This window comes from Vipera ursinii (genome assembly GCF_947247035.1).
Source record: "Vipera ursinii genome assembly, chromosome: 12".
In the NCBI taxonomy this organism is placed as follows: domain Eukaryota; kingdom Metazoa; phylum Chordata; class Lepidosauria; order Squamata; family Viperidae; genus Vipera; species Vipera ursinii.
Window position 1 is genome coordinate 19,563,549 of NC_139525.1, and position 25,366 is coordinate 19,588,914.

Below are 25,366 nucleotides of genomic sequence, written 5' to 3' on the forward strand. Positions count from 1 at the left end.
GGCGTGTTACAGCCTGTTGATGGTGGGGAGTGGGAAACTCCTATAATCACCCCACTTAAAGCCAACGAGGAAGTTCGCATTTGTGCTGACTATAAATGCACTCTAAATAAAGCCCTCAAGCAACACGTTTACCCAGTCCCAGTGGTCAATCATATTTTAGCCTCCTTGCAAGGGGGTACTATTTTTGCTAAACTTGATTTAACACAGGCCTATCAGCAATTGCCGGTTGATGAGGCCACAGCCGCGGCTCAAACAATCGTGACTCACAGGGGAGCTTTCAAAGTTAAACGCTTACAGTTTGGAGTCAGTGTTGCACCGGGTATTTTTCAAGGAATCATGGAGCGTACACTCAAGGGTATTCAGGGCGTCTGCCCTTATTTTGATGATGTTCTTATTGCAGGCGGATCCCCAGAAGCGTTGGCCAGTAGGCTCAGGGCTGTCTTGCAGAGGCTTCGTGAAACAGGCCTCAAATTTAAAAAGAACAATTATATTATTGGGGTTTCTTCAACAGAATTACTGGGTTTCCACATTGATGCTAACGGCATTCACCCTGCTGATTCTAAAGTGAAGGCCATTAAAATGGCTCCTAGGCCCAAATCCAAAGGAGAGGTACAAGCATTCTTGGGCCTCCTAAACTTCTACCACACATTTCGACCTCATAAGGCCACACTAGCAGAGCCCCTCCACAGGCTTCTAGATAAGAAAGCTCCATGGAAATGGACTAACTTACATGAAAAAAGTTTCCAGGACTTAAAAGAACTATTGTCAAAAAAGTCCACTGTAACTCACTACAAAGAGTCTAAACCTGTATGTCTTGCATGTGATGCATCTCCCTATGGGGTGGGGGCAGTTTTAAGTCTCATAGAAAAAAATGGGAAACAGGTTCCTATAGCATTTTACTCAAGGACATTGTCCTCTGCTGAGTGCAACTATGCTCAGATTGACAAAGAGGCCCTAGCCATTGTTGCTGGAATAAAAAAATTCCATGACTATTTATATGGCAGTATACAGTGACCACAAACCTCTGTTGGGACTTTTCACAACAGACAAACAACCCCCCCACATACTAATGCTGCATACAATTTTAAATTAATTCACAAACCGTGAATTGTTCGAAGAATGATCTGAGAGAGATGGCAGGCTGGGTTCCAACGTTTATTTTCACTTCAGCTCTGGACAGCTGACAAGCGGAGAAATCCTAGCTTTTATAGAGAACTGTCAACTTTAACAACCAATCGGGGAACCGAATTCTCCCGCCTCGAGGGTGGCGACCAATGGCCAGCCGGCAGCTTGACAGCTCCCGAGTGACTGCGCTTGCGCAGCTTGGTCGGGGGAATCCGCCAACTGACAGGCCCGCTGGCTGCGGGGAGGCGTGTTTTCAGGCCGGCGTTTTGACAGCTCGGCGGCTGTCAACTGGGCCGGCTCTGGTGCATGCGTGCTTGCCTAGGCAGCTCTTTGACAGCTGTCAATGGCTGCCGCTGGCTTGTGCGCGTGCGCGATTTCTTCCGGAAGCCTTTTGACAGCTGTCAACTGTCAACGGCTGCCGTGTTAGGGATTCCCTGTTTTAGCCTCGGGTCTGCATACAATTTTAAATTAATTCACAAACCGGGCAAGGAAATGGGCCATGCTGATAGCCTCAGCAGACTACCACTGCCACTAATGGATCCAGATCCAGATCCAGCTGCTAGAATATTGTCCATACAGGACATACCTGAGTTTCCCCCTCCATGCAGGGGATATTGCTGCTGAAAGTGCCACAAATAGAATACTTAGTAGAGTTTTGTCATAGGTACACACGGGCTGGTTGGATAAAAGTCCAGGTTCTGAATTTCAGAGCTATTTTGTCAGGGGGCATGAATTATCTGCCCATAAAGGGTGCATTTTATGGGGAAACAGAGTCGTAATTCCCACTTCCCTAGGAGACAGCGTTTTACAATCATTACATGAAGGCCATCCAGGCATTGTCAGAATGAAAGCTTTAGCTAGAAGCTACCTCTGGTGGCCTGGCCTTGATAAGGCCATTGAGGCTCAAGACTATGGTTGCTATACATGCCAGCAATCTAGGCCTGAAATGCCACAGGCTTCAGTTCACAGGTGGGAGGAAACGCACACTCCCTGGTCTAGGGTTCACATAGACTACGCTGGGCTCTTTCAGGGACAGCTCTTCCTTATATTAGTGGATAGCCACTCCAAATGGCTGGAAGTAATTCCAGTTCCTAACATGACTACTGCTAGAACCATCCAGGTACTGAGAAAATTCTTTGCTACACATGGGTTCCCAGATGTCAGACAATGGGGCCCAATTCACTGCTGAATTTCAGGCCTTCCTTAGAGCTAATCTCATCAGACATGCAACGTCTGTGCCTTTTCATCCATCTTCTAATGGTCAAGCTGAAAGCATGGTGAGGACAATGAAGGAAACACTCAAGCGCATTGTAACAGGTGACTGGCATCACAGATTGGCAGATTTTGTACTCTGCCAGCATTCTATGCCCTGCACTGCTACAGGCAAAAGTCCTGCAGAACTACGTTGGGGGAGGCGTTTGATTACTAAAGTGGACAGGTTGCATCCAGATAGAGTGGCAGCAGAAGCCTCTCGACCAAAACCCCCAAGGGAGCTGCACATAGGCGATTGGTTTGGACCAGGAACTATGGTCATGGGAATCTGTGGGTTCCTGGTCAAATTACCAAGGCATCCGGACCCCTATCTTATGAAGTGGGGTTGGAGGGAGCGTGAGTTGTCAGACGACACATTGATCAGCCCAGGAAACAGTTTCCAGAATGGCCACTAAGTGAGGAATGCATCATAAGTCCCTCCCAAGGTCCTCAAAATTGCGGCCAAGCCAGTCCTCACATGGACTATCAGGACTTTTCCTTCTTAACTGAGGCAGAACTGGAGGGAGAACTGGGGAGCCCTGGAGTGCAACATGGGTCCCCTGAAGGAGCAAGCCAACCGAACTTCAGCAACCGCTGTGCCTACTCTGCCGAACAGTCTGACTCTGGGGTGGGCCAACTTGGAAAGGCCAGCCAGAGTGGCCAACCAGAAGAAAAATGGGAAAAGCAGAGGCCTGCCGAGGCAAATGGGGAGCTCCTTGACTTGCCAAGAAGGATAATGGATCTAGGGTCTCCTGGACGTCTAGGGTCCAGTCAGGGAGGCTCAAGCTCTGCATGAGAGGTTGGGGGCAATAGAGGAACAGCCAGCCTGGAGTCATGATAGACTCCACCTGATGGGAAGTTTCCAGACTGGGTGGCTGAATCAGATCAGAGGTTGGATAACATGACCTTTATTTAGTAAATTTCTGTGGCCACCCATCTCGGGGCAACTAACAGTATGAAAAAAGATTTTTAAAACCATGCAGAAAATAGAAGATATCCAGCAGCCAGGGGAAAATGACAAAACTTCAGTCCAGCTTTCAGCTTGGCTAGGAGACAGCCAGAGGCCAGACTCTGGCACAAAGCCAAGCCCGCAAGGCTGTGTGGAAGGCCAACAGGGACGGGGCCAGTCTAATCTTTTGTGGAGGTTCACTACAGTAAGAAAGGCTCCTCCTGGACGCTCTCAGTTGATCGCAGATGGGCCCTGCAGCTCATCCTGCTGGATCTAACAGGATAGGGAAATGCTGCTGGAGGGAGAGCAACTCGTGGGTAGCCTGGCCCCAAACCATGAAAGGTTCAAAGGTAACACCAGCACGTCACCTTGTACCCAGAAGCAGCCTGTGCAGCCTATCGAACAGAGGTGTAATAGGTGCCAAACAGCAGGTACCTGAAACGTCTCACTCATTTGGCACTGTATTTGGCACCAGTTGAAGCTTTCAAAAACTCTTCAAGGGCAGCCCCATGCAGAGGGCATTCCAGTAATGCAAGCAGGATTTAAGATACCTTTGCATCTATACCTTATGTGATCCTTCTTTATTAAAAAGAAAAGAAACAGGAATGGTCAGATGGCACTCTGGGCTTTCCTTTTTGGTTTATGTGAATAAAGAGGCTGTCGGTTCATCCAGGCAAATTGAGAAAAAATAGTTTTTTACTTGGGTACAACTGCATTGAAAAAGTGGGACTTAATAATCTAATGAAACATTTAATTTCTATTGATTCCTATTTCATAGAACTTGATGTGCAATAACTGTGGCTTATTAATGAAAACCTATCCCACCATTTAATGAAGAAACATGTACTAGAACAATCCAATTCTAAGCAGAAGTAGAACCAGCTAGTCCAGGAGGGCAGCTATTGCTTCTGAACTTCAAAACTTCTAATGCTGTTTTAATTATTCAGCCATATGTCATATCAGCAATATAAAAGATGGGAAGTAAAATAGGGGGGAGGGGGAGAACTCATTGGCATGCCTGCTTCACCATCCACACTCAAACAGGGATGTCTATCAAGCTGTTTCTCCTCATGCTTTCAGCTGTCTAAAGAAAGCAATTAGGACCAAATTGTCTAAACCACAGGTCTGCAACCCGCGGCTCCGGAGCCATATGCGGCTCTTTCAGCCGTCTCCTGCGGCTCCCAGTCTCTTGCTATGTGTAGTCAAAAAAAAAGTGGGACTAAAAAAGTTCAACCAATCAATTCAAATATGCAGGGTAGGTGCATATCTCGCTTTGGCTCCACTCTTCAGTCAAACCCTGTTCTGCGCATGTGCGCATGTACGCGCATGCGCACACATTTTTTGCGGCTCCCAGCTTTTCCTTTTGTGAGGGAACCAGCTCCGAGTGGCTCTTTCACTGTTTCAGGTTGCTGACCCCTGGTCTAAACTGTTATAAAGACCAAGAATTGCTACCCATTTCAAAAGGATAACTTTGCATGGAAGATGTTAGTTCTGTCAGTCTTACATTCCCAAACCGCTGCTTTTTTTGAAGTGTCATTTTAACATTAGTTAAATTGTATTTTTTAGACCCTATTCCTGAAATTGTGAATAAGGATAATGAGAAAGTCACTCCTATTTGAGATTGTAGGTGTCATGTCACCACGACTTCCAAGACTGATGTCTTATTAGCAATCCCATAACTTTCTGGTGGTTCTTATCTCTGTTAAAAGAGAGCTTTTTAAAAGTACTGCCTGGTTTTTTAACTCCTTTGACATTTCTCATTTTGAAGGAATAATAATAATAATAATAATAATAATAATAATAATAATTATTATTATTATTATTATTATTATTATTATTATTATTATTATTATTATTATTATTATTATTATTATTATTTAATTTCTATACCGCCCTTCTCACGAAGGACTCAGGACGGTGTACAGGGCAATACAATAAAAAATACAATGTACAAAATTTAAGAAAGAATTAAATAGTGTAGCCCAAATTACAATAAAAATTAATAAAATTAATATTAAACTACCCCACTCCCATCAGACCAGGCCGGCTTCTTCAAATAAGTAAGTTTTTAGGAGTGAAGGTCAGGAGCCATCCAGAGCTCAACTGGTAAACGGTTCCCATGGTCTGGCGCGCCCACAGAGAACGCCCTCCACCTGGGGGCTGCCAGTCGACACTCTTTGACTGATGGCACCCTGAGGAGGCCCTCTCTGTGGGAGCGCACTGGACGAAGGGATGTTGATGCCAGCAGCAGGTGCTCCCGTAGGTAGTCCGGACCCATGCCATTTAGGGCTTTATAGGTCATTACCAGCACCTTGAATCTCACCCAGAGGGCAACCGGAAGCCAATGCAGCTTGCGGAGTAGAGGTGTTACATGGGAGTATCGGGAAGCCCCCACCACCACTCGCGCGGCCGCATTCTGCACCAGCTGAAGCCTCCGAGTAGTCCTCAAGGGCAGCCCAATGTAGAGAGCATTGCAGTAGTCTAAACGAGAGGTCACGAGCGCATGGCATCCCGGTCCAGATAGGGCTGCAACTGGCGCACCAGGCGAACCTGGGTGAAGGCCCCCCTAGTCACAGCTCCTATGTGATCTTCCAAGGAGAGCTGTGAATCTAGGAGGACACCCAAGTTGCGAGCCCTTTCTACGGGGGGGGGGGAATATCTCACCCCTCATGATTAGAGATGGAATAATTTGAATTTCCTGAGATGCCGGCATGTACAACCACTCAGTCTTGTCGGGATTGAGCCGAAGCCTGTTCCTCCCCGTCCAGACCCGAACCGCCTCCAGGCAACGGGACATCACATCGAGGACATCACTGGGGTGGTTTGGGGTAGAGATGAAAAGCTGGGTATCATCAGCATATTGATGATACCCAACCCCAAAACCACGAATGATCTCACCCAGTGGCTTCATATAGATGTTGAACAGGAGAGGCGAGAGGACCGACCCCTGAGGAACTCCACAAACGAGAGGCCTCGAGATCGACCTCTGCCCTCCTGCCAACACCGACTGCGAACGTCCCAGGAGATAGGAGGAGAACCACCGTAAAATGGTGCCTCCCACTCCCAACCCCCTGAGACGCCGCAGCAAGATACCGTGGTTGATGGTATCGAAAGTCGCTGAGAGGTCTAATAGGACTAGGACAGAGGAACAACCCTGTCCCGAGCCCGCCAGAGATCATTCACCAGCGCGACCAATGCCGTCTCCATGCTGTACCCGGGCCTGAAGCCCGATTGGTACGGGTACAGATAATCAGCTTCCTCCAGGAACAAAGGGAGCTGATGCGCCACCACACTCTCAACAACCTTCGCAAGAAAGCAAAGGTTGGAGACCGGACAATAGTTGTTTAAAACAGCTGGGTCCAGGGCAGGCTTCTTGATGAGGGGGCACCACTGAGAGCGAATAAGTCAATGTTTGAGTAGAATAGGCGAGCCATTGTGTAAATGAGTCCAGCAAGGCAGTCCCATAGTCAATCAGGAGGATCTAAAACGGAAGGTCAGCAATATCCAGTCCACCAGCTCCTCTGCCACTTGAGCTGGGCACCCTCTTGGGTGACCTCCAGAACAGGTCGGCCACCACCCTTTCACCACGGGGCCCAGACCTATCCGGAAGCGGAACAGGATACAAACCCCGGATAAGGCATCCAACCATAGATCTCTCACCTCTATGGGGATAGCAGATGGTATAAGTGAGCCACTCTCTCACAGTGACTCAACTCCAGGACCTTCTGAGTCCAATGGGGGTCATGGGAGAAAAGAGGAATTTAAGCAGCAATTACCAGGCATAAAAAGCCTGTAAGCTGACAAAGTAACAGATGTTCCGGCTGTGAAAGTCCTACTCCAAAGCGAAAAAGTTTGATGACAAACAGGTCCGATACCAGCTGGCGAAGTTCAACAACTCGAGTCCAGCTGGCCCCACAAAACACGAGCGACATGAAGGTAGTCTGTGCCGCCCGACGGCCAGCTTCCTCCATTTCTTCTTCCTCCATTTCGCAATCTTCACAGTCTTCCGGCGTTCTGGTTTAGGCCGCAGCTCTATGGCTCCGAAAATCAGCTGTTCAGAGCCTTACAAGCCGCGGTTCCTCCCGGCTCAACAAAGGCCGAAAAACGCCGGAACTCACAAAGTCCAGTTTCGCAAACGGAGGAGGTCGACAACCTTTCTTCTTTGGCTTTCCCATCTCACCGAGCCCCAACACAGAGGGGGAAACACCTCAGCAGGCTCTACGGACTCCCGAAAACTCCAGGGACGCCGAAATAGCTGGAGCTCTCTGCGGAGCTCAACCGAACACGTCCGCCATCTTGGTTATAAAGTTATGTCACTTTTCCAGCTGGCAAATCCAGTGTCTTTAAGCCAGTGAACTACTTTGCCTCTTCCAAAAACTCATACAGAACGGCTACCACCTTATTCTCTAGTCAGCATGGAGCACTTCCCAGCAGCTCTGAAAGTTGAAATTCTGCTGAAAAGGGATGGACGTTAAGCCACATGTACAATCAAAACTGCATTGTGACAGATGTGTCACATACACAGATAAATGTTTATTAAAGCCTGTGGCCTAATTTAGAATGAAGCATCCTGGAATTTGAGTGTTTTGCTTTCCTGTGTCTAGAAAGAGGCAGGAAAACTCCTGAGCCAGTTGGGCTGGTTTCTGCAAAGGGCCTGCTCCCCACACACCCACCCCGGACTGTTCCCCTTCCTCTCTTTGGCTGCTGCTCCTAGGCCATGCAGGGAGACCAGGGTGGAAGGGCAGCCAAAAACAGGGCCAAGGGAATGGCTTTTGCTGGCTCCTCTCCTCCTCCTCGCTTCTGCCTCCCCTTCACAAGTAATATAATTGCTGCCTCTGTAGTCTTTGACAGTGAGGGATGCAATATTTATTTATTTTATTTATGAAATTTATAGGCCGCCCATCTTACCTCAAGGTAATATCCAGTTTGGTTGCTGTCTGTGTAGACTTTTAGCCGCTCTATTAAGACGGAACATAGTCCATGGTGGAGGGAGACCATGCTTCATACTCCCAAGAGCCCACATGTGACTGTGGTGCACCTGAACAAATGATAACACAGATAATTCAAGAATGTCTCCCTCAGCAAATTTCAAGGTACTTGGATCAGAATAAGACAACTCGGTGCAGCCAGCTTGCCACCACCAAGTCACTTTTGCAAAGTCTTGCTGGCCCTGGTCAGTTGTGAGGCTGAGTTTCAGAGAACTCAGCTAAAAAAAAACTTTCCGCAACTATTCTCTTGCATCAACTTTTTTGCTATTTCTTTGGCTAGCTCTTCAAAACCAGATGATTCTAGATGGCCACATCCACCATTGTTGTCCAGCATATCTAGAAAGTATGTAATGGGAAAGGCTGAATGTAAGACTTAATCTATTGTCTTTAGTGAAACTATTAACTAGGTGCATCCATGGAGGGGGAGGGAAGACAAAAAAGTCAAGATGGTGACCATGACTGCTTGGCAAAAGCTGGGGCTTCTATCACATGGTCCATCCCGACTTTTCTAACACCTCCTCTGCAGATACCCCTGTTTTAACTGCAATTATACCTGATTATCGTTAGCTGTCTTAGCTCTCATTGGAATTTTTGTGGTTGTGTTGCTTTTATTATTTCTAGTGTAATTATTCATACGTTTTGAAACTTACTTTAATCCATTTAATCTACTTTTGGTGGCTTTACCACATCAATATGCTTTTTTAGAGATAATGAATTAATTAATACACTCATAAACGTATCCTTTTCAGAACATCTAAGCCTCTTCCTTATAAGTGTGCAAAGCCCAGGGGGACCTCCAAGGTCCCTTCCAGTTCTATTCTATTCCAAGTAGCCAAAGGCATGTAATGAAGCACAACTTCATTATCCACTTCCTTCGAAGCCCTCCTGCAATTAAAGTGGGTGAAGGGGTTGCCTGGGAGGATTATCCATGCCAGCAGACAAATGTTTCACTGCTCTGGCTACCCTGACAGGAGAGCTTGCTGACTGTGAGGCTTGGAGGGAGCCAGAGACCCACATGATTCAGGGCCTGCTCAGTCCTGGGGTAGGCTACTCCTGCCTAAGCGTAGGCCTTAATACATTTCTCACTGAGAGGAAAGGGAGAGTTAGATAGTGAATGTAATGATTGTATAACCGTGGATCTCTATGACTCTGAGATGTTGACCTGTTCTCTTCACATCTATTTCCTGCCTGTAGACAAACTCAGTAGGGAGCTGCCTTTTTTTTCTTCCCATTTATGATGTCCTCACAACCACATAGGTAGCAGCAGACACTAAAAACTGCACATTTTGATAGAAATCAACCTTTTGCTTTTTGATCAGTAAAGCTGTTTTGTAAATTGTCTTTAAAATCTTTCACATAATGTGTGCTTTTTCAACAGCCGATCTTGGGCTGGTTTTGTCCTTCCTAATTACATTTGACAGAGTGGTTTATTTGGGCTTAATCTGATGCTGGGAATAAGTTCAAGAGCTAGTAGGAGTAGAGGAACAGAGGTAAAAGAAGGTGCAGATTGACAGAATGGGAAAGTACAACTGCAAATTACTTGGGGGGCAAATTTCTAAAACTCTGTGAAGGTTGTACACGGGGAACAGAGATGCAACCATATGATGCTGGCAAAGATGGTGAAGTGGCATTCAGAGAAGCAAATAAAATTTTTGGCCTTATGCATCATTTGCATAAGGAGGTAGATTTTTCGTAAGTTGTTCTAGAAATCAGGACCAGAAACAAGAAAACAACTTCAAGCAAGGAAAAGGAAGTAGAGGTCAGTTGAACATCAGCAAACTTATCTTAATAGGAAGAGTTATTCACTAGTGGAACAGGTACTCTAAAGGGACCTGACTCTCCTTCTTGGGATATTGATAAAAAGATGGCCATTTGCAGTGGGCATGACTTTGGACTCTATGTCTAAGACTCATTCCAATTCTTACATTTTGGGATTCATATTCATTTCTCATTTTCTCCTCCCCCATGTCTATATTATATCTGAAGTACAACTTTGCAACTCCTAAATGCATTCAACCTTAATTGAATCACTTGGGACACATGTTTTATTTATTTATTTTATTTTTGGGACTTATATGCCGCCCTATCTCCCGAAGGACTCAGGGCAGCTAACAACAATAAAATACAGTAATACAAAAGTTAAAAAGAATTAAATTAACAGCCCCAATAAAATAAATTGAAATTGAAATTAAAAATTAAAAATATTTTAAAATCCCTGTCGTCAGTCCAGGTCAGCCTGATGGAAAAGAAATGTTTTAAGGCTGCGGCAAAAGGACCGGAGATCCGGGGCCATCCAGAGCTCAAGGGGAAGTTGGTTCCATAGGGCTGGCGCTCCCACAGAGAAGGCCCTCCCCCTGGGGGTCGCCAGCCGACATTGTCTAGCCGACGGCACCCTGAGGAGGCCCTCTCTGTGTGAGCGTATTGGGCGATGGGAGGTCATTCCCGGCAACAGACGGTTCTGCAAATATCCTGGGCCTAAGCCATGTAGGGCTTTAAAGGTAAGTACCAGCACCATAAGGCACTGCTGCATGAAACAGGAAATGCGTCCATCTACCAGTATCAACTTCCAGACCCTTTCAGAAAAATACCCAGATCATAAACTGTTCTTCGTGGAGAAAGACAATAGTCAAGACCCGAAGTTAATGATGGTGTTGTGCCTTGGACCAGAGAGAGGATGAACATGGCCTGGTTTCAGCCTCAGGAAATGCAAATTTCAGGTTTCAAAATTCAGAACTATCTTCATCCCGTGTGAGAGATACATTTCTCTACCTGCTAGAGAACAGAATTGAAATTAATAGTATATTTTTTTTCTTTTTTATGTAGGTGTCAGAACTCACTCCAATCTGCATCTTAAGAAAGAAAGACTCTTGGAGACTAAGATTTTCCAAGCAGGAACTTTTACTAAGACATAGATGATAGAGGGTATAATAAACAGGATCTGAAGAATCCCCTCACAGATCAATATTTTTAAAGTGTCCCCAAGCAAACTCCACCCCTCAGTTCATTCCGTCAGTTCCAGATCAGCCAACTTCCATGTGGCAAGCCCCTCGTGGGAAAGGGAGAACCATCAGTCCATTCGTAGCGCAATCACTCCCTCCCCTTCACAGTCCATCCAGAGAAACAAACCAGAATTCCCCCACCCCCTTTCTTAGTTGCTGGTAAGATCAGAGAGAGAGAATGCCTCTCATCGATTTTATTGTGATGGCCAACAGGCAGGCTAGATAAACAAAAAGTTACATCTTAGGGGAGGAAATGGAGGCAATAAACTCCCCTATTTATTCCCTTTCCTCCTTGGGAATGGCAGAATCCAATGGGGGGGGTGAGATTTTGGTTTGCACAGAAAGAGAGTTAGAAATGAAATATAAATGGATTCTGACAGTAGGTTTTGGAATAATATATTAAGACTTCAGTCTTAATGCCTGAAGGGTTCTCCTCCCTCCACCCGGAATGGAAACCGGCACACTGCTGGCTTTGCACTTGGCCTGGGGCTCCAATGCACACTGGGGTGTGTGTGTGTGTGTGTGATGGATTAATAACAAATCCCATCTTCCCCCCTTCTTATCCTACTCCCTCTCTCCTCATCTTTTAGTTAGGGCTGAGTATTTGGATCTTTATATATTTTATTTATATTGTTTATATATTTTGTATAGTTTTATCTTTTTAATATTGTAAATATTGCCCAGAATTACCTTGTGGTAAGACGTAGGACCAATAAATTTTACAGACAGACAAACAAACAAATATAAGCCATGTCTTTTTCAGATCAAAACAGCATCTATATTTTGGGGGTCAAAAAATCAGAGTGTAGCCGTGACTGATCGAAGGTTTACCCCTCTTTTTTACATGCCTCCAATATGGATGCCTCCATCCTGAACACTTCCTTCTTTTTAGTTCTCCATCATAAGGTGTTCTAAGAAAGCCAGAGCTTCTACCAAGCAGACTTAAGTTGCTTTCATGACAGGAGCACAGTTTTAAACTTCAGCAGCTAGTACATGCATTTCTCCAAAATGTGAACTTAGTAATGGCTGGACATCTACTAGTGAGAACAATAATAAAATTTAATTTAATTTAATTTAATAATTTAATTTGTATACCGCCCTTCTCCCAAAGGACTCAGGGCGGTGAACAGGGCAATACATAATAAAAACCAGGGTACAAAAATTAAAAAGTAATTAAACTACAATGCCCGTAATAAATTAATACATATTAAAAGTTAAAACCGATTATAAAACCCAGCCCCAACCCATCAGACCAGGCCAGCTAGTTCAAAAAGAAAAGTTTTGAGATCGCGCCGAAAGGAGCGAAGGTCGGGGGCCGTTCGGAGCTCAACCGGCAAGCGGTTCCAAAGGTCTGGCGTGCCCACAGAGAACGCCCTCCCCCTGGGGGCCACCAATCGACATTCCTTGATCGGAGGCACCCTGAGGAGGCCCTCTCTGTGGGAGCGCACTGGACGGAGGGAAGTTGACGCTGGCCGCAGGTGTTGCCGTAGGTAATCTGGACCCATGCCATGTAGGGCTTTGTAAGTCATCACTAACACCTTGAACCTCACCCAGAGAGCAACCGGCAGCCAATGCAGTTCGCGGAGCAAAGGTGTAGCATGGGAGTATCGGGAAGCTCCCAGCACAACTTGCGCGGCTGCATTCTGCACCAGTTGGAGTCTCCGAGTGGACTTCAAGGGCAGCCCCATGTAGAGAACATTACAGTAGTCTAGACGAGAAGTCACGAGCGCATGAGTGACTGTAGGCAAGGCATCCCGGTCTAGATAGGGTCGCAACTGGCGCACCAGGCGAACCTGGGCAAAGGCCCCCCTAGTCACAGCTCCAATATGCTCTTCTAAAGAGAGCTGTGAATCTAGAAGGATCCCCAAGTTGCACGCCCTATCTACGGGGGGTAATAGCTCACCCCCCATGGCCAGAGATGGAATAATCGGAATTTCCAGGGATGCCGGCACGAACAGCCACTCAGTCTTGTCAGGGTTGAGTCGAAGCCTGTTCTTCCCCATCCAGACCCGGACCGCCTCCAGGCAACGGGACATCACGTCGAGGGCATCACTGGGGTGGTTTGGGGTCGAAATAAAAAGCTGGGTATCATCAGCGTACTGATGATAACCAACTCCAAAATTGGAAATTATATTTCTGCCTTTCTTTATAATGATTTCCAATATGGAATTTGCCTTTAATTACAATAGCAATTCAGGGAGTCACTATACATCCTCTGATGCTAGATTAATATCAATGCTGCAAACATTGACATATTTTTGCACTGACAATATAAGAGACAGCCTGTTAATTTAATTGCTTCGCTTTGGGGGGAAACGTCAACCGGATGTTTTGAGAAGATAAGAAAAGCCCGCGTACAGAATAGGAAGTGAAACTTCATATGTAAAACTAATTGGATAATGTGATTTATGATGTGCAGATAAGAGCGGGCATTGTGTGTGTTACAATGGGTTTGGGGGGGAGGAGATTTCAGATTCTGGCATCCCTCCATGAGTGCCGATGTTTCGTTTCATTATTAAGACTTTTAGATAAACAATGCCTGCATTTTGTTTGAACTGTCTCATTTATCAGAACCATGACATCATGCCAGAATCTAAATTCTTTCAAACAATCTGCCATTGACTCTGGCCTAGAAAGAAGTTGGCAAAACTTCAGGGGAGAATCTTTATCATGGACAAAGAGAATTGGCTTGGAGACAGAGACTTGGCAGCTGCCAACAGTGCAGAGCAGGATTTAATAGACAGCATGCTGTGGGAAGATGAGTTTTTGCAGGACTCCCATTTGGGAGCACAATCTGAGCAGTTATCACAGGTCAGCTGGTCGTTAGGCTGGAATCACTCCAGTGGAGACTACACATGCCTTCAGACTGTACAGCCAGAGCCCCGAAAAGCAGAATGGTGGAGAGCTGCCAGACCATCTATCACTGAGAATTTGGGTGAGTGGAAAATCCTGTCTGCAGACCAGACTGCCTGCCAGCCCCAGGAGTCCCCTGCCAAGTCCTCTAGACCCATAGAGATGGGGGACCCCAGCCTGGGCCCTCTGCAGCAATGGGAGGTTGGGGAACCCTCACAAGTGAAATGCCAACAACCTCTCAGCTTGCCTCAGATAATAGAAGCCTTGCAACAGCTGGGGGTGGTGCAGAAGCCTGGAGATGAGCAGCTGGTGGGAGGACAACAGCAAGGGTGGCAGCAGCAGGACCCGAACGTGCAACCCCTGAACCAGGACCAGTGGGGCCAGCAGCAGTAGAGACCCTGGCAGCCGTTAAATCAACAACCAGAGTGGGGCCAACAGCAACTGGAGAAACAACAACAGCAATAGGGGCCCCAGCAACCAATGATGAGCCCACCCTTCAGAGCAACCTTCGATGGGGACCCAGAGACTGATTTTCTTCCTCAACCAAGTACACTCTCATTTGAATCACTGGGGCCATCTCAGGTGCTATGGTAGATGTGATTGTGTCCAACCTAGAGGGAGAAGCATCCAAATGGTTGAACAATTTATATAACAAGCAGGTCCCTGAGTTGGGGGACCCCCACCTTTTCCTCCTGGGGCGGAGGGAAAGATTTGAGGACCCATCCATTGCCCTCAAAATGGAAGAACAAATCCATAAGATAAAGCAGGCTGGCCAGCCTGCCATAGAGTACATGCGGGAGTTTTGAAAGATGGCTGGTTGGATAGAGAGATGGCCTGAGCAATCCATAATTCATCTTTTTAGAGAAGGGTTAGACCATCTTTCTAAGTTATATATCTACCGAGCTGTGCCTGACCAGCTGCATGAATGGTGCCAGGCAGTGGTGAAATTAGATGTTCAGCTCACCCACTATAAGAAGCCTCTCCTCCCTGAAGCCAAGCCGAGGTCAGAACAACCCGAATGGCAACCATCCCCACGAAAATCTCCAGCTACTGTGATGGCTTGGTGGAGCAGTGGGCTAATGCCTCCTTAAGTAACACCAGCTGCCTGCAATTAGTGCAGGTTCGCATCCCACCAGGCTCAAGGTTGACTCCGCCTTCCATCCTTCCGAGGTAGGTAAAATGAGGACCCAGATTGTTGGGGGCAATAAGCTGACTTTGTAATAACGCCGCTTGGGGGGGGGGGGGGCGAAAGCCCTAATAAGCAGGCATATACATAGAATGAAGGCTATTGCTAAGCACATTGGTTTGTGCTTAAATTGTAAGCCGCCCTGAGTCTTCGGAGAAGGGTGGGATATAAATGGGATTTAAATAAATAGATAGATAGATAGATAGATAGATAGATAGATAGATAGATAGATAGATAGATAGATAGATAAATGGCTGAAAGACCCAAGCCACCTCTAGGCCCGGCATTTAAGTGTTACCAATGCAGACAGCAGGGTCATCGAGCAGCGAAATGCCCAGTTCCCTTCCACCAACAGCAGAATAGACCAGGACCAGTAGTGAGAAAGAAATCTGCATGGCGGCTAATGGGAGAGAAATCCAACTGGATGACGCAGGAACCTGCTGCCCAGGTTACATCCCCCATGCAGGAGGACGCCGGAACTCGGGCTGAACCCACCCCCATTCTACCCTCTTTCAACAGCGACAATGAAGGAGGGAACAACCCAATGGTGAGGCAACACGTCCCAACTTTCTCACTACCTGCCAAGCTCATAATCCCTAAGTTGGGTACGCAGGTAGATTTAAAGGTGCTTATTAATTCTGGATGCTCCCAATGCATCATTAGCTTGCTATTTGCCATGAAACTGGGCATATGAGCAAAACTGCTCTCCAAACCTGTGAGGTTCGAGCAAGCCGATGGCTCCCTGATGGGAGGGACTTTAGTCACGCAATTAACAGAGCCCCTACACCTAGAAATAGGTGAGCACTGAGAATTTATTCGCTTCCTGGTGGCTCCAAAAATGACTCAGGCTGTGATTCTAGGATTAGCCTGGTTGGACAAATGGAAACTATTTATCTGGTGGGAGAAAGGAATGAGAACTGTGAGACTACCCATAGGGCTGATTTCCCCTCCCCCATTGATTCAACAGATGTTACAGAGGATTTTAGCCCACCCAATCATGGCTACCTCATGGCCACCAGGCGAGCCACTCGTCCCAGTCAGTACCGGGACCTAGCAGAGGCATTTAGTGACAAAGAATGAGATACCTTGCCTCTTCACCGGCCCAATGATTGTTCCATTGAACTGTTGCCGGGGGCCAAACTTTTGTTATTGCAAAAGAATAAAAGTGGGGTCCTGCAACCTTGTGCTTCCATCTCTAAGAAATTCACTGAAAGCGAGAGGAGATGGACAGTCTGGGAGAAGGAGGCCTTCGCTATTAGGTGGGGGCTATTAAACTGGTGGCACTATTTAGAAGGGAGCAAGGTGCCTTTTGAAGTATGGACAGATCACAAAAATTTTGAGGCACTAAAAACTCCCCACAAATTGTCCCCAAAACAAGTATGATGGGCACAGTACTTCAACTGTTTTAACTTTACTTTAAAGTACATACCGTACTGGGAAGAAAAACTTTCTAGCAGATGCGCTATCTCAATTGCCACAGTACAAAAGTGAACACAAAGAAGTCTACAAGGCAATTATCCCCAGTTCACAACCTGCAGCACAACTTACGCCTTGCAGAACCCCTAATTCCAATGATCCGGGAGTGAAGAAGATAAAACAAGAGCTCCTTACCGATCAATGGTTCAAAGATAATCAAACCTCCCTAAGATGCAGAGATGGTTTGGCATACATGGGGGGGGGGAATTGTATCTACCTGAAACCCTGTCTCAGTGCTCTCAGACACAGCCATGATGTAAAACAGGCTGGACACTTCAGATATTTAAAAGCTCTACACCTGATCACCGGCAATTTTGGTGGTCGGGGCTAAAACGAGATGTGGAAAACTATGTCAAGAGTTGTACCATATGTGCCATCATGAAAAGAATTCCAGGGAAAACCCCTGGGCTACTGCAGTCAGTAGCCAACCCTTCTCAACCATGGGAAGAAATAGCTATGGACTTTATTGTAGACCTACCCCAAAGTAGAGGAAATACTGTCATCTGGACTGTGATAGATCAGTTACAGCCTGTTACTTTAATTGCTTCGCTTTGGGGGGAAACGTCAACCGGAAAGCCCATGTACAGAATGGGAAGTGAAACTCCATATATAAAACTAATTGGATAATGTGATTTATGACGTGTAGATAAGGGTAGGGATTGTGTGTGTTACAATGGGTTTGTGGGGAGGAGATTTCAGATTCTGGCATCCCTCCATGAGTGCTGATGTTTCGTTTCATTATTAAGCCTTTTAGATAAACAATGCTTGCATTTTGTTTGAACTGTCTCATTTATCGGAAGCATGACAATTAATTTACAGAAGAGTTCTCAGGGCATTTTTAAAACATATAGAACTGTTCAGAATATTGCCAGAAAGAACATGTATGAACTTTAATGTTTTAATAATGAGCTGAAAATATTATTTACAAAAATGATAGTTCAGTGCTTACTACCAACAAAATAATTGTTAACAGATATTTAGAAAAAGAGCCGTGATGGCACAGTGGTTAGAATGCAGTATTGCAGGCTAACTCTGTCAACTCCCAACAGTTCAATTCTCACTGATTCAAAGTTGACTCAGCCTTCCATCCTTCTGAGGTCAGTAAAATAAAGACCCAGATTGTTGGGGGCAATATGCTGACCTTGTCAACCACTGTTGTGATTCCTTGCCAGCCCATGAATACGGCAGCTGAGTCTGAGAACTCAGCTGAGGAGGAGGGGCCTGAAGTGACATTAGATTCAGAGGATGACTCTGAGGAGCTCCAAGATTTACAGTCTGATGAGGAGTCTGTCCCCTCTACTCTCGCTCAGGCTGAGACACAGCTGTGCTGGGAGTCTGAGTTGGACAGTGATGACTCACACCTGGATGATATCCAGGATGCACGTAAACGCCGGCAAGAAAAGAGAGCAGGACAGATGAATGCAAAGGGGTGGCTCCAAAGGCAAAGGAGCAGGCATTAGGAAAGCCATGCCTTGGCTGCATAATAAAAGGGAAGGTGTGGGAGGTGATGGTTGCCAAAGGCAACCTTTGAGGATTAGGTTTCTGTGGACTGTGTTTGTTTGCCTTGGACATTGACTCAGGTCTGTGAATAATAAAAGGGGTTTTGGTTTTTTCCTGCGGTTCGAGCCTGCTTGATTGGAAGACGGGTTTCTCCGTGTGAGCATAGCAATGTCTCACGTGGGCTGGGACAGAAAACCGCTTAGAGAGTGCTGTAAAGCACTATGAAGCAGTATATGTCTAATTGCCATTGCTAAAAATACTAGCAAACTCTTTTTATTAATATTAGTACAGTTCAAGTGAAACATTTAATTGTGAATTGAGATACCAATGGAAAAGCAGGTAAAAATGTGCTGGATGCCAAGCACTTGTTAACTATGCTTTAGGCCCAGTGCTATTCAATATCTTCATAAATAGGTTAGATGAGGGAATAGAAGGGGAACTCATCAGATGTGCAGGTGACAGCTGGCAGGAATAGCCAACACTCCAGGACAGCTCTGGATCCAAAAAGTTCTTGAGAGACTTGAACAATGGGCCCTATCCAAGAACATGAACTTTAATGTGGAGAAAAGCAAGGTTTTACACTTAGGCAGGAAAAACCAAAGGTACAAGTACACATTAGTTGAAACCTGGCTCAAAAACAGTAACTGTGAGAGGGACCTTGGAGTAATAGTGGACGATCATTTAAATATGAGCCAGCAGTGTGTGGCAGCAGCCAAAAAAGCTAATACAATCCTTGGTTGTATAAATAGAAGCATAGAATCAAAATCACGTGAAGTATTAGTACCACTTTATAGCGTTAGTAAGGCCACACCTGGAATACTGCATCCAGTTTTTGTCACCACGTTACAAAAAAGATGTTGAGACTTTGGAAAAAAGTACAAAGAACAACTAAGATGATTAAAGGCCTGGAGATTAAAACATATGAAGAATGGTTGCAGGATTTGGGTTTGGTTAGTCTAGAGCAGGGGTCTTCAAACTTGGCCCTTTTATGATTTGTGGACTTCAACTCCCAGAATTCCTCAGCCAGGCATGAAGTCCACAAGTCATAAAACATTGAAGGCCCCTGGTCTAGAGAAAAGGACTAGGGGGGACATGATACCAGTATTCCAGTATTTGCAGGGTTGTTACAAAGAGGAGGGGGTCAACTTATTTTCCAAAGCACCAGAGGGCAGGACAAGAAACAATGGATGGAAACTAATCAAGGAGAAAAACAACCTGGAATTAAGGAGAAACTTCCTAACAGTGAGGTCAATTAACCAGTGGAACAGCTTGCTCTCAGAAGTTGTAGGTGCTTCATCACTGGAGGTTTTTAAGAAGAGTCACTTGTTTGAAATGGTATAGCGTCTCCTGGTTGAACAAGGAGAAGAACTCCAAGATCCCTTCCAGCTCTATTCTGATTGATTAATTGATTGATTGAAGTGCCATTTAGGTGATGACTATAGGCAGGTTTTCTGCAGATTCAGTGGTAACCAAAATTGTAGTTTCAGCTTTAGTGTTTTGAACCTTGGAGATGAAAATGATGGTAAGCTCTTAACTTTGCTTAACTTTCAGGCTTATTATTTTTTATTGATAAGTTCAGAGATGAAACTGCTAGTAGTTTTTGAAGATGTTAAACTTGTTGGCTTATATTTGCCACAGATAGCATGGATTCCGTCTCCAAATAAGTTGTAATGCAATCTGTATAGAGAAATCTTAAAATCCTGAAATTCTTCCCTCTATTTGAAATTTGCTTAGATGATGTTAAAGAACATTGTAAGCTTTCATCTGTGTACAGATCATAGTAATCTATATGAATGGTTTGAACACTCTAAATTCTATGTTAATGTTAGCTATTCTATGCTGTCAAAAGCTTACAGTAAAACAATATTGCCATATTTTCCAAGTATACAAATTGACACAGAAGAAATAGTGCCAAGAAAAGATTCTAGAAAATAATATTCTGAACTGATCTCCGAGGAATCCTTAAACTCTTGATATTCTCTATCACAAAATTCAGAATGTCCAACTCACACAATTTTCTGCATTGAGATTTATGGCTATTGGTTCATAGGGAGAAGTCGATACCTTTCTTGTTTTAGAAAATAGCAGACCAACAAAGCACAAGACAATGGGTATGCGGGTGGGTGGGGGATCTGTCACCAAGGAAATCTATATTTTGACCTTAGAATGATCCAAAGAATGTTTGCCCGTGTAAGTAGTTGTTATACTACTAATAATAATAATCCCCAAGTGAGGCACTACTTTGACATGGTTGTGGGCCTTGTGTGCTATGAGGAAGATGAGAGCTATGCCAGAGATTCAACCTCACTGGACAGGTCTCAGCAGAGGAGTCAGACAAAGAGTGTCTCTCCCATAAAAAATATGGTGAGATGTAAATTTCAGAAAGCCATACCGGCTCCAATGTCACCCGAGTTAATAAGGTCTGCATTAGAAGGGTTCCTGGATATCTGGTGAAAAATGGGCAACAGGACTCATTACTGTTGGCTGAGCAATCGGGGCCAGCAGCTGCAGAACTACTGGAAGAAAAAGTGTTTACAAAGGCAAATACACAGTTATTGAAAACAAAGAAATAATGATATGATATTACAGGTCAAGTCCAACAAGGATATTTGAAATGAATGCACCAGTTCTGGAAAGAACAATATCCTGAATCAGAAATAACAGCCCTTCAAGGTGACAACATCAAGCACACTGAAGTCAAGAAAAATGTTAGAAATGAATACATCAAGAGTGAAGAAGATTTTAAAACCCAAACTCAGTGAAGGAAATACCAACAAGGCAATCAACACCTGGGCAATGCCACTCATTAGATACACCACTGGAATAGTGAACTGGACTCAAGCAGAGCTAAAAGTAATGGATAGAAAGACCAGAAAAATAATAAAGGCAATGTTGACAGACTCTACCTACTAAGGAAAATGAGTGGGCGTGGAATGTTACAAGTATATCAGGTGGTAGAGGAAGAAAAGGGGGGATGGGAAGAATAGTGCACTGAAGAAGATGCACTGATGCTGAAGAAACAGTAGATCACCTGGTTAGCTGCTGCAAAAAGATCCCCCAAATTGACTACAAACAACAGCATAACAAAGGGGCAACAATGATCCATTGAAAGATATGCAAGTAATATAATTTGCCCGCAAGCAAGAACTGGTGGAACCAAAAACTAGAGAAAGTAATAGAAAATGAAGGTTAAATTGCTCTGGGACTTTAGAATTCAAACAGACAGGCACTTGGAGACAGCAGAAGAGAAGAGAAAGAATTGGAGAAGATAACAAAATTGTCAGATGTCCAGCTAGTGAATCCAAGAAAGGAACTCCTGAGTCCTTCAGGAATAGGGCGGTATATAAATTCAACTAATAAATAAATAAATAAATAAATATTGTTCTTTCCAAAAGTAATGCTTTTATTGAATACTCTACATTAGCACAAAAGAAGCAAAACCAGCTCTGAATTTCCCACTCAAAGATCTGTCTAATTAAACATGAATTCCCCCTTTGGCCACTCCCCTTAGTCCATTGCATTGTCCTATCACCTATGCTCCATTTGTTATAGGATCTGTCTGGATTGTTCAAACACTGCACAGCATATCCTTAAAGGGTGGAACAGCCTCACAATCTGCAGAGAGATTCTTTACATTCCCTACCAGACAATTCAACCTCCTATTGTCAAATTGAGGGCAGAGAAGAAACTAGGTGAAAAGTGAATCACTCTTGACAAAGACCTACAGATAGAAATAGAACAGCTGTGGCAAGTAAGGGTAGTACCAATAGGCTGGAGGCTCCAAAGCAACTGGAGCATCACTTGAACACCATTGGCATTGACAAATTTGCCATCAGTCAGTTGCAAAAGGTTGCTTTACTGGGAATACTGTAGCTTCCATCCTGTGACGATATCTGTAACACCATCAAACATCCAGATCTGCCTATCCCAGGTCCTTGGAAAAAACTCAATAGACAAGACAAAAATGCCAGATCCAGTCTGAACATCTGGCTGACTATGTAATGAACCATAATAATTAATAGTTATTAATTATTTTGTCAGAAAAGAATTGTTTCCAAATGCTACATGTCTTGAGATTGCTGCTGTCCTCTCTCACAAAGTAACTATAGCCTAATGTTACTGTCAGGGTTGCCTCCGATCAATTCCCAGGAAAGAAAACCCTTGAGTCCATAGGTTCAGAGAAAAGGTACTTTTCCTAGGAAAGAACTGATGACAGCAAAAGCCAGGCAATGTCTGAAGGAAACACACATGAAAAAGACAAATTGAAAATCACCCCGGAGCCCACCAACCCCCAGTAATCACGCAGACAGAGTCCAATCAATGTCCAGAAAGATGTTTTCGGAACGTCTCCACTCCAAGTGCTCCATGCCACCTTCGTGCATGCCATTCTCAGTAGGGTTGGCCTTGAGGCTGCGAAACAACCCAAGCAGGCCTCTCTGCCTTCCATGAGTCCCATCCTCCCCACCAGTTCCCAGCATTTTCACTTTCACACTACCTGCACAATTTACTGCAGTAAATGCAATTTGTAACAAAATTATGCAAGCTAACAAAAATTGAACGTCTACCATTATAGCCATATGATATGTTAACATGAGACTTAGAAAGTTCAGTTCCTTCACGTCATACATTTTACCTGGACATGTGGCCTTTGTGTCAGGACCCACCCCAATCCACACATCTTAGGAAAATATATAATATAATATTATAATATAATATAATATAATATAATATAATATAATATAATATAATATAATATAATATAATATAATTATAATATAATATAATATAATATAATATAATATAATATAATATAATATAATATAATATAATATAATATAATATAATATAAAGTTGGAAGGGACCTTGGAGGTCATCTAGTCCAACCCCCTGCTCAGGCAGGAAACCCTATACCATTTCAGGCAAATGGCTGTCCAGTCTCTTCTTAAAAACCTCCAGTGTTGGAGCATTCACCACCTCTGGAGGCAGGTTGTTCCACTGGTTAATTGTTCTGTCAGGAAGTTTCTCCTTAGTTCTAGGTTGCTTCTCTCCTTGACTAGTTTCCATCTGTTGCTTCTTGTCCTGCTTTCAGGTGCTTTGGAGAATAGCTTGACTCCCTCTTCTTTGTGGTAGCCCCTGAGATATTGGAACACTGCTATCATGTCACCCCTCACCCTTCTCTTCATTAAACTACACATACCCAATTCCAGCAACCGTTCCCTATATGTTTTAGCCTCCAGCCCCCTAATCATCTTGGTTGCTCTTCTCTGTACCCTTTCTAGAGTCTCGACTCTTTTTTACATCGTGGTGACCAAAACTGGATGCAGTATTCCAGGTGTGGCCTTACCAAGGCATTGTAAAGTGGTATTAGTACTTCACATGATCTTGATTCTATCCCTCTGTTAATGCAGCCTAGCACTGTGTTGGCTTTTTTGGCAGCTGCAGCACACTGCTGGCTCATATTGAAGTGATTGTCTACTAAGACTCCGAGATCCCTCTCACAGTTACTACTATTGAGCAAGGTACCACCTATACTATACCTATGCATTTGATTTTTCCTGCCTAAATGTAGAACCTTACTTTTTTCACCATTGAATTTCATTTTGTTAGATAGCGCCCAGTGTTCGAGTCTGTCCAGATCCTTCTGTATCTTAAGCCTATCTTCTGGAGTATTGGCTATTCCTGCCAGCTTGGTGTCGTCTGCAAATTTGATGAGTTCCCCATCTATCCCCTCATCCAAATCATTAATGAAGATATTGAAGAGCACTGGGCCCAGAACAGAGCCCTGGGGCACCCCACTACACACTTCCTTCCATGTAGATGTGGTTCCATTGAGGACCACACGCTTAGTACGGCCTGTCAGCCAGCTACGAATCCATCTGGTGGTAATGCTATCTAACCCACATTTTTCTATCTTATCAAGTAGTAGGTTGTGATCTACTTTATCAAATGCCTTACTGAAGTCCAAGTAAATTATATCTACAGCGTTCCTCTGGTCCACTAATTTTGTCACTTGGTCAAAGAATGTAATAAGATTTGTCTGGCATGATCTGTTTTTGACAAACCTATGTTGACTTTTAGTGATGACTTTGTTTGCATCAAGGTGTTCGCTGATTTGTTGTTTGATTATCTTTTCCAGAATCTTACCAGGTATTGAGGTCAGGCTGATAGGTCTGTAGTTTCCTGGATATATTTTTTTCCCTTTTTTGAAGATGGGAACTACATCAGCTCTTTTCCAGTCCTCTGGTAGTTCCCCAGTGCTAAAGAACTCTTGGAGTCAGGCCTTGTCCAAAAGGAGTTTTTACTAGGACATGATCGGTTGTGGAAATACAAGACAGGATCTGGCATTTTGTTACACTTTAATACCTTATAAAGAGTTCCCAATTCAACTCCCTTCCCCTCAAACACATTTGGTCAGACCCACATCAATTTAACTTAGGTGTCAAACCCTTTCGTGGGAAAGAGGGATCTTCCCGTGCCTTTATGACTATTGCCTCCTTCCTTTTCAGATTCAAATGGAGATACGAACCAGATCTCCTTCTCCCTTCCCTCCCTTTGTTTTCCTCAGTTGAAAAGGTTTTCTCTGGTCTTCTCTTCTCCCCACGGGAAAATGGCAGAATCCAGGGAGCGGTATAATATTTTAGACATACATTTATGAATGGGATATAAATGGATTCTGACACATTGTTTGCTTGGAAAATGGAAACAATAAAACATGAAATCACCTTGGAAGGATGTAGAAAGTAAGAATAAGACATAGTAGTTTCTAATTTTAGCTTTGTTGAGAGTTCTCTTTGTCTGCGATCCCTCATTTCAGCACATTTGCCACCCTCCAGATGGTGAATATAATAATGGATTAAATACCTTAGGCAATACAGCATATTTTTCAATAATTATAAAGGTTTAAGACATGCTTTTAGAATGAAGAGGGAAATACCAGTGAGACTACAAATATAATTTTAAAATATAATCTGTTTGGGGGGGCTGAAGTGTGACCCACGCCATGTGCCACCCAGATTGTTGGGGGCAATTAAGCTGACTT

The 25,366-nt window shown here is 44.4% G+C and overlaps 1 protein-coding gene across 1 annotated transcript in view; it reads left to right on the top strand.

Moving 5' to 3' along the window:
• The window catches only part of AR (androgen receptor), a 252,096-nt gene that overhangs the window by 212,179 nt on the left and 14,551 nt on the right, over window positions 1-25,366 (top strand). The gene's annotated exons all lie outside the window — the stretch shown is intronic.